This window comes from Mandrillus leucophaeus, unplaced genomic scaffold, assembly GCF_000951045.1.
Source record: "Mandrillus leucophaeus isolate KB7577 unplaced genomic scaffold, Mleu.le_1.0 Scaffold962, whole genome shotgun sequence".
Classification (NCBI taxonomy): domain Eukaryota; kingdom Metazoa; phylum Chordata; class Mammalia; order Primates; family Cercopithecidae; genus Mandrillus; species Mandrillus leucophaeus.
The window spans coordinates 802,131-817,249 of record NW_012110497.1 but is presented as its reverse complement, the minus strand read 5'-3'; positions in this window follow the sequence as shown (position 1 = coordinate 817,249).

The window sequence follows — 15,119 nt, the reverse complement described above, 5'->3', positions numbered from 1 at the left end:
GTGTGTGTGTGTGTGTGTGTGTGTGTGTGTGTGTGTGCCTATGTGTCTGAGGAAGTGTTTTGATACCAGTTAGTTGTTTGCCATCTGAACAGGATGAGGGCTCTGAAACATCATTCTTATCTCGGGAGTTAGTCATGCCTTTCACTTTGTGGAAATCCAACCTATTTATGCCTGAGCTAGACGATGATTTAGAAAGTGGTGTTCTTGGGTATATTTAAGGAATGTGGTGAGTTATGGAGGAAGAGGGAGGCTGACCAGTCGTGATTATCTTGGGATGTCCGTGGGAATGGTCTATAGGACAATGGAAGCCCACAAAAGTACTACCACCTTACACAAGGGGGCTCAGATTTTAGATTGAAAGTCAATGGAATCAAGAATTTAATTGCTGAGTTTATTAGTTATAGTTTGCCACTGAAACAAATTACCACAATTTTAGTGGCTTAAAACATCAACTTATTCTCTTATATTCCCAAAGTCAGAAGTCTCAAATGAGTTTCATGAGGCTATAATCAAGAGGTCTCCAAAGCTGTTTCCTTCTGGATGTTCCAGGGAAAATCTTTCTTGAATCTTGCAGCTTGTAAAGGATGCTCCCATTTCTGGGATTGTGGCTGAATCACTCCAAACTCTGCTTTGTCATCACATTGCCTTTTTCGCTGACTCTGGCTCCTTCTGCATTCCTTTTAAAAGGATCTTTATTATTACATTGGGCCCGCTACAGTAATACAGGATACTTTCCCTTATCTCAAGATCTTTAGATTAAACACATCTGCAAAGTCTCTTTTGCGCATATAAGATAACATTAACAGGTTTTGGGGATTAGGAAATTGGCATACTTGAGAATCCAGTATTATTATACCACACTGAATAATAAGTCAACACATCCAACTGATTAAACTTCAGCATCCTATTTCCCAAACTGATTTTCCTCCTGCTTTCAAGACAAGCATCTCTTTTCATGATACTTAGAGTATACATTTAATTAAAAATAACTCAGAAAATATACAGAAGGAATTATTGTAATTGCAGATGGATGATAGTGAAAAATAAATGTTAGATAATCACACTTAACACAAAAGTGTAAATTACAGTGGAAGACTACTTTGTTTTCAGGTTTCTCATCCACTGAACTCAGCTGTGGCAAATCACTCTGCTCTTGAAAGTTCTACTAGTCTTTATTGGAAGCCACATATAAATAAGAATAAAGTACAGTGGACATATGCCATCCATATGGGGAGCAGGGATGAGGTGGAGTGAAGTCGGGAGCAAATACTAACATTTAGGAATGAGAGTAGATTAATCATCTGAAATGAGTCAATCATGTAAGGGGTAATGTAGCCTAGACCATTTGTTTCCAGTAATTATGTAACTTTTCATTTTCATATGTGATACTTTTGATTTTAATATCTGAGTTGGCTGATGAGGCAGCTTTCTAAGACGAGATGTTTACAATATTTTGTCAACATTTGCTTTTTAACTCAGACTCTTGTATGTTTTTAAAAGGTGAGTTTAATTAATCGTGAAAAATGACCATTCTCAGCCGGCGTGATGGCTCACGCCTGTAATCCCAGCACTTTGAGAGGCCAAGGCGAGCAGATCATTTGAGGCCAGGAGTTCAAGACCAGCCTGGCCAACATGTTGAATCCCTGTCTCTACTAAAAATACAAAATTTAGCTGGGTGTGGTGCCATGCACCTGTAGTCCCAGCTACTTGGGAGGTTGAGACAGGAGAATAGCTTGAACCCGGGAGGTGGGCATGCAGTGAGCTGAGATCATGCTACTGCACTCCAGCCTGGGTGACAAAACAAGACTGTCTCAAAAAAAAAAAAATTACCATTCTCTTAGGTCTTATAGATAAATTTTTTCTGGAATTTGGATTGCATCCTGTCTCTAAGCAAGTCTCTCTGGCATTAGAATTAAAAATTTAAAGTCATCTAAAAATGTAAATATTTTTCCAAATATAAAATTTCCCCAAATCAAATTCGAATATTTAAAAAATTTATAAACATTTCATGTCCTTTATAAGTTGAGAAAAATTTTATTACCAATATGAACATTTTAAGACAAAAAGAAGTAATTTAATGAGAGAACTCCTTGATGTATAGTTGTGCACTCATTATTAAATTAAAGATATCATAAGATAAAATAAAGGTTTGAAGTCTAGGGTTTTTTTCATTTCAAACATTCTACTGTCACTTGAAGAAATCTTTTTCGCATTTCTCTTGTCAGCTCTGAGTAATTACAGTAACATGCTGCACACTATTATATTAAACCACCAGAAGCAGTAGCACTTCGATCTTTTCAACAAACTTTGTTTTATGTCAGATAAACTACTAGGTCTTAAGGTCTTATTATAAAGTACTCAGATTATATATGTATGTATATATATATGAATTCAATAAGGAAAAAAGTGGTAATAGAGCAAGTGTTTCTTTGATTCATAGTTAGCTGTTTTTGATGCTAATGCTGTTTGGATATGCCGATCTTCTTAAACATAACACGTATCATGTAAAGAGGAAAGCGAACAAACAACAGATGTAAATCATAATTTGAATTTCCTAAATCCATTAGTAATTATTTTCTGATAGGTTTAGACATAAAAGGTTGATTTGGGGGAAAAAAATAATATTGCTTTGTCAATAAGTGTGATTGAGTCTGAATTCAAGTACTGTCTCTCACTATGTGACTTTGTGTGGGACTTCAAACATTTTTCACATGAAAGTCTTTCATATAAATGAAAGAAGTTGGATTAGGTCATGTCTGTGGCCTCTTTCATAGCTTTAAAATGTTGTCACTTCTTTGTCAAACATGACAAATTTCTGTTCTTTTAGGTTAAAAATATATACTGATGATGACATGAAACAATTACTTAAGCCTCAAATAGAGAACATTTTTGAACCGAGAGATTCTGTTAAAAACGACATGTATGTAACTAAATTTCAGGTAGTTTGTGAGATTCTATTGGCATTTTAATTAGGACATGTAGAATGAAACTTTTGTTGTTTGAAAGTAAATAACCTGTGATTTTATCAGAATGTAGGTTCTCTTTGGGTAGGGATCATGTCTTGTATAATTTTCTCACCCTATAATTTTCACACTACTTTTTTTACTGATTGGTTTCTGTGCCCTTTACCACCAACCTCATAATCCCCACTTCTCTCTTTATTTCATAAAACTTTACTTCAAGACATAGTTTTAAATACTTCTGCCCATTTTTCAGCCCATGTTTATATAATATTTGGTCTCCCCAGAAGAAAGAAACAGCACAGCAAATCTAAACATTTTAGGAAGCAGATATTCTTGTAAACTAGGAATTTATGGCACATTTCTTTCTGCCTAATCCTGTCTATGTCTTCACTCATTTGACTGGTTAATACATGTGTGTGTAAATTCTTGTCCAAAGATAAGTCTAGATCATCTCTATAGCTATCATAAACTTTACTTGTAAATGTTCTGCCATAGAAACTGAAATCTATACCAAGGAATCTGCATTCCAGTGGTTTGTGACACCCTACCCTCAATTGGCTTCTCTAACAAATGTGGTGACCTCCTGGAATTTAGCCTCAAAGTCCTAACAATTGATTTATTTACTGTAATTTCTTTCCACAGATTATTAGTTGATGGAGCAAGTGTCACAGGGAAACTAGCTTAAGTGAAAGACTGAAAAGGAAGAAAATAAAATCTACTGATGTGTTTATTTGTTATTTGTTTTTAAAAATATAAATTATTCTAGAAAACATTTAAAATTGATGAAAAGGAGCTAGATACTTCTCAGTTTTATCCTTCCACCCAATTAAATTTTGTAATCTTTAACTAGGTTCACCTTTAATTCTTTACAGAGTCCCACATTATCTGTGTTATCTGGATTAGTCCCTTAAGCCTTCCTTGCTTTACTTCCCAGCTCTACCAGAATCCTTGGCCGAATGGTTCGGTCTGCATGCCAGCAGATACTTACAGAATACGCAAGCTCTGTCCTCAGCCAAGCTTTTCTCTGACTAAAGCCAAATCCCATCTTTGATTTATAATTAATAACCGTTTGTGACATGACCAGGTATTTTTAAATAAAAAAAGTAAGAAAGACATAAATTAAGCAAAGAAGGCAGATTATATCATTTTGTAGAGCGGACTTTAGTATAGGCACATCAGATAACAAGTTTCACAACACACTAGAAAATTACCCGGCAAGTCTTTAATTATTACGCCAACACCTACCTTATGAGTTTATATTATTGATCACTTTGGTATTAACATTTGTAGTGTGCTGCTGTACCTGATAGACTGATTGTTATATTGAAAAGAAATCAGCTCTCTCAACATCTGAGAAATTTTAATATATAGTTTTCATCACTTGAGCATTTTTCATTCTTATTCTGAGGGCTCAGAAATTCTCTGTCTCATCAAGTGAATGGATGTCCACAAAGTTTGGTTTATCCAATGGTTTGTGACACCTTACCCTCAACTGGCTTCTCTAACAGATTTGGTGACCTACTATAATTTAGCCTCAAAGTCCTAACTGTTGATTTATTTACTGTAATTTCTTTCTATAGATTATTAGCTGATGGAGCAAGTATCAAAGGGAAACTAGCTTAAATGAAAGACTGAAAAGGAAGAAAATAAAATCTCATGTTCATTTGTTATTTGTTTTTAAAAATACAAACTATTCTAAAAAACATTTAAAATTGATGGAAAGCTGAATCCGAAATGAGATTCACATACCTGAGAGGTATTACATACCTGAGAGAGATATTCACATACCTGAGAGGTATTAGGGAATACACTTGGGATCGATATTGGTGAGCAGAAAGAAAAGAAGCAGAGTTTGACATAGGAAGAAGTTGAACTCTGATAACCTCAGTGAAGGGCCTGTGGTGGTCTCTGAAGTTGGAATGACCCTGCAGACTTTTCATGAATTTGGGCAAGAGACCCCATGCCAATCAATATTTAATGTAGGCTTCTCAGGAAGTGGGTTGACCTTGGAAGGGGCAGCTCATATCAGCTAAGACAATTCAGAACATTGATATAGCTAAGACCTGAGAGCCAGCAGCAATCCCAGCAACAGGAAGAATAAGTGCTTCCGTCCTGAAGCAGGACCTGGGCAGCACATCACAGAACCCACTGCAAATATCTTTGCAAAACAATATAAACAAATATCTGGGAAACAATGCTGCTCCTCTGCTTTGTAGCTGAAGCCTAAAATACCTCCAGGAAATACTCGCTCTCACTTTGTTTCTTCTTTGAAATATAGCTGCCCAAATAGCAGCACTTTAAGTCACTTATGTTTATAAATAGATACATCTGTTATGTCTCTCTGTAAGGAGAATGACTATGATCATAATGGACATCTCTTTGGAAGGACATAATAAAAAGTGAGAAGGGAAAAGGAATGACCAAGTTAAGAAATGAAGGCGGGTCCTTTCAAATAATGTTTTGCATAATTGTCTGCAACTAAGTCAATGAATAAGTCTTGGGTAAGTTGCTTAGAATCAATCATAGGATATATATATTATATCTATCTATCTGTCTATCATAAAGGACTCTAAATGATACCCTCTAAAAGCATGACCATTTGATACTTCCCTAAATAAATTTTGTGCTTTTTATCTTTTCTCTGCTTTTAAATACCAATAGTGAAGGAAAGACAGTCCATATTTACAGGACTGAATTATCCATCTATCCATCCAGCTATCTATTAAAGAAATACTTCCCCGTCTCTACTAAAAAATACAAAAAACTAGCCTGGCGCGGTGGCGGGCGCCTGTAGTCCCAACCACTTGGGAGGCTGAAGCAGGAGAATGGCGTGAACCCGGGAGGCGGAGCTTGCAGTCAGCTGAGATCCGGCCACTGCACTCCAGCCTGGGCGGCAGAGCGAGACTCCGTCTCAAAAAAAAAAAAAAAAAAAAAGAAATACTTGCTGAGAACCTGTTAGATGGCTATATACCTGTGCAAAGTGCTTGGGATACAAACTTGTTAGTCACTGTCACAAGGAATTTACTATCAGTTGAGAAAAGAAAATACAATGGAAAATGAGGAGAATTGCACTAGAGTTGTGTACATGTTTTAATGGTGACTAGAAAAAAGTCTGTGGAAAAGTAGAAAGGTTGACACTGTAGCTGGAACTTAAACTTGTAATTACAAGAGAGTGTTTGAGGCAAAATAAGTAGAATGTATTAAAAAAAAACTCTCCTGTGTAAGTTATACTTGTTTAAAAGTTTCTCTTCATATTAAGAATATTAAAGTTATATCTATCTCATAGTGTGTTGTATATATGGAAGAAAATATAATCCTATGGGAGCATTCTAGTAGAAATCCCTAAGCAGAATAGTTGGGACAATCTTTGCTAAATGGCTTTCACTTTAGTTTTGTGGACAGCAGTTATACAGAATCCTTATCAGCTATGTGATATTTCATTTACAACTCCCACCAAATCAATTTTTTAATGTCACCCACTAAGTCTAACTTTCCCTATCTGAAAAATAAAAAGGTTGTTTGAATGGTGACAATGGTTCCTTTGAGGTTCAATATCTTGTGAGTCTACTTTAAATCTACACAAAGAAGGTCTTACATCTTTCTTTCCATGGAGAAATCTGTATCTTTGGCTTCTTTTGATTCATTGTAGGCACCAGACATAACAGAAATAATGTAAAATCATAGACTGAACAAGTCTGTGGGATGTATTTCAATATTATCACTTGATTGCACAAAAGGCAACTTCACACTTATTTTAAAACTGTTTCAAGTTGTTCAGTGAACACAAACAAACAGTGTAGATTTCTATTCCAAGTCCTTGGCCCCTACCTGTGTCTTTCAGCAGCTGCAATGACTTCTTTATGTCATTGAATGTGTTGCAAGTCTGGTAAAAAGGATTTCTTTAAAGGTATGAAATTATTAGCAGAGTAAATTTTACATATCAACACCGTAGGTAATTCACTTAATTACCTATATATAAGGAAGGAAAAATGGAAGTAAGGAAAGAAGGAAGAGAAGAGAGGAAAGGATGGAAAGAGGAAGGGAGGGAGAAGAAAAGGGAGAGAGAAAAAAAGAAAAAAGCAAAAGAAGGAAGAAAGAAAGGCAGGAAGGGAAGAACTTGAACAAATAGATATGCGAGTTTAGCAAAACTCGAATAAATCATTACTGGATTTTTGTATAAACTCACGTTTACATGCTTTAGAAGTGGTCATGGCCGGGCATGGTGGCTCATGCCTGTAATCCCAGCACTGTGGGAGGCCAGGGCAGGTGGATCACCTGAGGTCAGAAGTTCAAAACCAGCCTGGCCAACATTGTGAAACCCTGTCTCTACTACAAACTACAAAAATTACCCGGGTGTGGTGGCGGGCATCTGTAATCCCAGCTACTTGGGAGGCTGAGGCAGGAGAATTGCTAGAACCCTAGAGGCGGAGGTTGCAGTGAGCCAAAATTGCGCCACTGCCTCCAACCTGGGCACCTGGGCAGTAGAGGGAAACTCTGTCTCAAAAAAAAAAAAAGTGGTCATTAGTATTATCAAGTTTAAAATACTTGAACAAGCTTCAATGAACTATCTCATCAACATACACCTTCAATATATATCAGCTTGATTATTTTTACCATTAGTTGATGCTTTTGAAAGTCAAAGATAAGTAGATTTTTTCCATCTATATATCTTAAGTCAAAATTAATAAATTGAATTGTTCTTTATATTTAGATGGGATCCAGTTAGGCATTTGTAAATGGGAAAACCTCTCTCTGAACTCACAAATGTCATAGACACATTATAATACTCATAGATATTTTGGCCTCATCTAAATATAGAGCTATACTCTGTAGAATCAGAGGGCATTTGTACCTCTAATGGGCTGAGATGTGTTCAGTTAGCCAAGAGCATAACTTAGAATAACATCCTTAGTTGATTCAATTCCTCTCCTTGTGATTCATTGTTAAACATCTGTGTGATAACGGAAAAACTCTGAGACAAAGTTTTAAGTTGAATTGAAATGATAATAGAGATATGGAAATTCCTATACAAACAAAATTTTTTACCTGTTGGGCAAGTATCTTGTAAGTAGTTTATATTAGTTCACTCTCACACTGCTAATAAAGACATACTTGAGACTGGGTAATTCATAAAGAAAATGAGATTTAATGGACTCACAGTTCCACATGGCTGGAGAGGCCTCACAATCATGGCAGAAGGTGAAGGAGCAGCAAAGGCATGTCTTAAATGACAACAGGCAAGAGAGCTGAGCTTGTGCAGGGGAACTCCCATTTATAAAACCATCAGAACTTGTGACACTTATTCACTATCACGAGAAGAACATGGGAAAAACCCACCCCCATGATTCAATTACCTCCCATGAGATTCCCTATTTAATAAACAGTGCTGGGAAAACTGGCTAGTTATATGTAGAAAGCTGAAACTGGATCCCTTCCTTACACCTTATACAAAAATTAATTCAAGATGGATTAAAGACTTAAACGTTAGACCTAAAACCATAAAAACCCTAGAAGAAAACCTAGGTAATACCATTCAGGACATAGGCATGGGCAAAGACTTCATGTCGAAAACACCAAAAGTAATGACAACAGAAGCCAAAATTGACAAAGGGGAGCTGAATAATGAGATCAGAAGGAGGCTTGCAACCATAATGAATCTATAAATTTAAGAAATGCAGGCGATTTGAAAGAACTTCAGGCCCTCTCTGACTTCTGTTTTGAGATCGATTTGGCATAGTTATCTTTTATCCAAGCATGGGTGTTACTTTGATATGGTTGCTTAGGCTTGTAATCGGACAAATTCCCATACAAAAAGGGACATTTATTCTTTCCTCTTTTATTGAAAAATTTGCAGCTGTTCATTTACTTCCCACTTACACAGCATGCCTTCATTTAATTCTTAGTAGTTTCTTTTAAAATTTTGCCTCTCTTAATAGAATTAACATAATATTTCTCCCTTCTTATTCAAGTAATCTGAGCTTTTTATGCATGGCCACAGCATCTATTTATCTTTTCACTTAATTAGCAGTCTCCACATACATGTTTATAACATGTAGAGAGCTTTAAATGAACGTATCAACACTAGTCTGGATAAATTGAACTGCCTTTAGCTCCTCAATTCCCTTATGCTCAAAGCAAGATTTTTTTCTCTGACTTTTTAGTCACTTGAGTTTTCCTGGGTAGTCTCTTCATTAAATATTTTACATTCTTGGAGGCCATTTCACTGCTTCGTGGTAGCCAAGTGGCACAGATAATCACATAATTATTTTTGGGGGAACATTAAATATGTCAAATAACTCTTTCTTTTTTTTCTTTTTTCACTCCAAATTGTTTAAACCAATGAATTTTCTCTGGGGGCACTGAAAACAGCAAATTTCAATACAGGAGTTAAATATAGTATCAAAGCTCATATATGCAGTGCTTTGAGTTTCAAACTCTTCCTAAGCTGTGAAACCATTTTTGCTTTTGGCCAACATGATTGAGTTATTTGTTTATTTAATTTATCAATACTTATAAAGCACATTTATGCCAGGTTCTCACTTAGGGACTTCATAAATTAACTAATTTAATCTCCCTAACAAAGCTATAAGGTAGCTGCTTTGATGACTTACATGTCATAAACAAGGATGCAAATTATATTAAGTTTTTTGTTTGTTTGTTTTTTGTTTGAGACAGAGTCTCGCTTTGTCGTCCAGGATGGAGTGCTATGGCGCAGTCTCAGCTCACTGCAACCTCCACCTCCCAGGTTGGAGCTATTCTCCTGCTTCATCCTCCTGATTACCTAGTACTACAGGTGCCTCCCACCACACCTGGCTAATTTTTGTATTTTTAGTAGAGATGGGGTTTCACCATGTTGGCCAGTCTGGTCTCAAACTCCTGACTTCAAGTGATCAGCCCACCTCGGCCTCCTAAAGTGCTGGGGTAATAGGCGTGAGCCACCACACCCAGCCTGATATTAAGTTAAATAATGAAATAGCTTGACTAAGGTGTCACACCTCGAAAATGGTGAAGCTAGGATTCAAATTCAAAAAGTCTTCCTCCATAGTGCATGCTCTTCAACTGCTATACTGATTTATTTATTTATTTATTTACAGTCTCTCTCTGTCATCCAGGCTGAGAGATCTCAGCTCAGACTGAAGCCTCCACCTTCTGGATTCAAGCAATTCTCATGCCTCAGCCACCCGAGAATTAGCCAGACACCACACCTGGCTAATTTTCTTGTGTTTTCAATAGCAGTGGGGTTTTACCATGTGGTCCAGGCTGGTCTAGAACTCCTGGCCTCATGTGATCTGCCTGCCTTGGCCTCCCAAAGTGATGGGATTACAGTTGGGAGTCACCTCACCATGCCGGTAATACTTATTTTAAAGCAGAGACCATGTTGGAGAAAAAGGGGCTCACTCTACACGCTGACTTTTGGTGCCAGTTCTTTCATATTGAGTACCTAATTTTGTTTTGAAATCTTTATGCTTGCCTTGTTCCTTATCTGATGCTCCTGACCTCTTTTACAAGCTGCTCTAGAAATGGAGACATATTATTTTTGTTCCTTCTTTATACTCCATCCTAGAGAGATCAAAGTCTTGTTCTTGATCTCCAGGCTATGACTGACTGAGACCCTGCTTTCTGGTATCAGGCGTCACTGATGGAGCCCTTGTATCTATACAGCAGTTAAAGTAAAGTACATGCTTAAGCATATGCTTTTGTTGAGTTGCTTTTTCAGGATGTGCAAATATGCAACTTTCTGTGCTACATTCACATTAACCACTCACCTGCAATGTTATCAGCCATCTGCCACCATAATCCGTAAATACTGTGTTCTAGCTACTTGACATAACAGATCTTCATCCTCTGTGTGAAGATAGACCAGTTGTGTTCCTTGGGGGTGGGTAAGAGGTGGGGGAGAGATGAACAATACACTTTTTATTCAAATATTCAACCTATGATTTAATGAGTGGCAATGGCTAAGTCTCTTAATCTAATTCTCAGAACCTTGGCTTCTCCATTTATAAAATCCAGATAAAAGACTATACATATTCATTAAAATTCTCCTACAATGTTTGGCATATGTTTTTATCATTTCTGGATTTTGTCATCTCCAGTTTTCTTCCTGTATCTAAAATAAAATCTTCCATGGCACTATGTGAGCAATATTGATAGTCTCAATGGCCATAATATTGAATTAGAAGTCCATTACCCAAGGAGTGCCTTGTTTTTGTATTCATACAGCTGTCTTCTCTTCAGAGTAAGAATTTAGGATATTAGTGCTAGGGTAAAACAGAAAGCTGATATGTAAAATGGAAACAACTAAAATGTGATTTTCTATTATTCCAGTTGCAAGGTTTAATAACTTATATCTCTATAAGGATAAACATTTAATCTGCTTCAAAACTAAGGACATTTTGAAGAATCTGAAAAAGCAATCATCATTCATTTCCTCAACAAATATTTGGTTGCTATTTTATGTACCTCATCAGCTACATGAAAAATGCTGCTTTACAAAACACAACAGGAATATTTCTTTCTCTTTTGCAATAGTCTAATGAACAAGAAGTCACTTAAGTAAGTCAATGAAAAAGTAATGAATTTTTATCACAACAATGATGGATAAAAATGAGATAAATTAAGAGGGTTCTTTTTAAACAGGGTGATTAGGGAAGATGTCTGAGGATGACATATTTAAACCCTGATATTAGTAAGGAGAAAGATCAAACCATTCACAGGCTAGGTGGAAGAACGCTTTTGGTCTTTATCTTACCAAACAGTGTTTGACATAAACTTTTACTCTCCATTTCACAAGAGACTCATTTAATTGGCTTCTTAGATGCCACACCTTCCTCAAGATTACTATCAAACAATGTTAATAATTGCAACCAGGACATTTTGCTTTATTTAAGCACATATCCAATAGCTCACAATACTATTATCTTCTGAATTCTTGGCAATTTTAATTTATATGTTAATAATTCTTCAAATGTTCCTGTTTCTCATATCCTTAAACTCATCTCTTCCAATGATTGTACCCTCCATCCTACCTACAACATAGCCTGCATTGTTATTACCAGTATTACCAATCCAGTCATTATTTTCATTTTATACATTCTATGATATGACTAGCATCTCTGGCTTTTCAGTTTTCCCCTTCTAGGATCTCAAAACCAGTAATCCAAGACTCTATCTGAACTGTGTTCATAGTCCCTCAGATCCTTGCTGTCTTCAATTTCTTCCTTATTCAGCTCAAAATCCAAGCTCAAAATCAATATTAGTCACTCCATTATGTGTCTGGAACTCCTCCCTGGACAATCAATTTATCTTTCTCAACAAAACCACAATCCTGATTAAATCTAAGTTTTATTTTTCACTCTTGAACCCAGACAACTTCAGTACATTGGAAAAACAACAACCACATTGATTGGTCTCACTTTAAATTCAAGACCACAGACCACAGGTGATGCTTTAATGTTAACGTGCATTCATACTTTATATACTTAATTCATTCACTTTCTTATGCTAAAATGTATACAGATGTGTGCTACTTGCTTGAGAAGTAAATTATAGTATGTTCTTATAGCTAGAAAGAAAGGCCACAAAACCAAATAAACATTTTATAGGATGCCATTTTCCTCCATATAAGAAATAAAGTCATTTTATTTTTTGCTTTTTTGAGTTTAATTTTATTTCAAATGTGCACAATGACTAGTGGTTAATAAAATTTTCATGCAAATGTGTGCATCTAAAAGAATGTACACAAATACCTCAAGCTACTGACAATAGAATATACAGAGTTAAATAAAGCCACACAAAGATTATGGCTCTTAGCAAATGAATGCCTTGGGGAAAAAAATAAAAATTGCAGAAAATATTACAAATCCTTTACCTAGTAAAAGGATACACAAACTCTACATGGGCTATTTACGAAGTATCAACTTGTGTCTCTGAGATTCTATGAAAACCCTCAGTTAATTACAACATGGATCTCAGCTCTACCCTCTACAATAAAATAGGTTCTTGCCTACCAGGATTAGGATTTTAAATATTTAATGTTTCCTTGGTCTACAAAATGCAATAGGGAATATGTACCAACAGGATAAAAGAGATGCCTTCAGATAATAGGCTCTTAATCCCCTCCTTAGGACTTTAAATTAGCCCTACAGTTTTCTTTGTATTTGTCCCCAGATCCTTAAATCCTGGATAAGCATCAAGATCTAGAAATATATTCATATGCAATAAGGAAGAATAACTTTCTTGTGGAACATTCTATATTAGTTTGTTTTTGGATTATTCTAAGGAACTACCTGAGACTGGTTAATTTATTAAAAAAAAAAAAAAAAAAAAGAGGTTTAATAGAGTCACAATTCCACAGGCTATACAGGAAGCATGGCTAGGGAGACCACAGGAGACTTACAATCATGACATAAGACAAAGAGGAAGATGGCACATCCTACATGGCCAGATGATGTGGAAGAGAGAGAGAAGGAGGAGGTGCTACACACGTCCAACAGCCAGATCTTGTGGGAACTCTATCTCAAGAACAGCAAGGGGTTGCCCCCACCTTTCAATCATCTGCCACAGGCCCCTCCTCCAACAATTGCGAAATTACAATTCAACAAGAGATTTGGGTGGGGACACAGAGCAAAACTATATCACATTCCTTCCATTTTTTTCATAGACTTACACTGAATGTCTTGATTCTGTTTTCTTTCTACCCCCTCTCCTCTATAGATACCCAACATTCTGAAATACTTCTTGTTGCTTTTGGTTTTGATAACCTGCCTTGAAGAAAGCAATTTATTACCTTCACACACACTAAAATGTTGGAGTGATAGTTTTATGTGTTTCAGAAATGTTGAATTTTTAAAAACTTATGGATTAAAAAACTCTAAAATGGAAGAAATTCTTGAAATTTCAGGCACTTAGGAGACAAAGCTCCGGCTTTCACATGTAAATTGATGGTTGGATCAGTTTACCTCTTGATATAGACAAGAGAGTGAGAAACATGTGTTCCATAATCCAGAATTAAAATATTTTCTCACATAGGTCTGAGATTTACAGAACATCTATAAAAAATTTAAGATAAAATTAATTTTAAGGGGTATCACCCAAGATGGCCGAATGGGAACAACTCTAGGCCCCAGCTCCCAGAGTGAGTGACACAGAAGACGGGTGATTTCTCCATTTTCAACTGAGGTACTGGATTCATCTCACTGGGGAGTGCCGGACAATCGGTGCTGGTCAGATGGGGCAGCCCGACCAGCAAGAACTGAAGCAGGGCAAGGCATTGCCTCACCTGGGAGGCGCAAGGGGGAAGGGAATCCCTTTTCTTGGCCAAGGAAACTGAGACACACAACACCTGGAAAGTCAGGTAACTCCCACCCTAATACTGTGCTTTACCAAGGGTCTTAGCAAACAGCACATCAAGAGATTATATCCCACACCTGGTCCAGAGGGTCCCACACCCACGGGGCCTCCCTCATTGCTAGCAAGCAATCCGAGATCTAACCGCAAGGTGGCAGCGAGGCTGGGGGAGGGATGCCCGACATTGCTGAGGCATAAGTGGGTAAACAAAGTCACCACAAAGCTCGAATTGGGTGGAACCCACAGCACCTCAAGGAGGCTGACCTGTCTCTATAGACTTCTCCTCTGGGGATGGAGCATAGCAAAACAAAAAGCAGCAGAAACTTCGGCAGAGGTAAATGCCCCTGTCTGATAGCTTTGAAGAGAGCAGTGGATCTCCCAGCACAGAGATTGAGGTCTGAGAACGGACAGACTGCCTGCTCAAGTGGGTCCCTGAACCCTGAGTAGCCTAACTGGGAGAAATCCCCCACTAGGTGCAGACCGACACCTCACACATCACACAGCTGGGTACACCCCTGGGAAGAAGCTTTTAGAGCAAGAATCAGACAGCAACACTCGCTATGCAGCAATATTCTATATTCTGCAGTCTCCACAGCTGATATCCCTGCAAACAGGGTCTGGAGTGGACCTCAAGCAAACTCCAACAGACCTACAGCTGAGGGTCCTGGCTGTTAGAAGGAAAACTAACAAACAGAAAGGACACCCACACCAAAACCCCATGAGTACTACACCATCATCAAAGACCAAAGGTGGATAAAACCACAAAGATGGGGAAAAAGTAGTGCAGAAAAGCTGGAAATTCAAAAA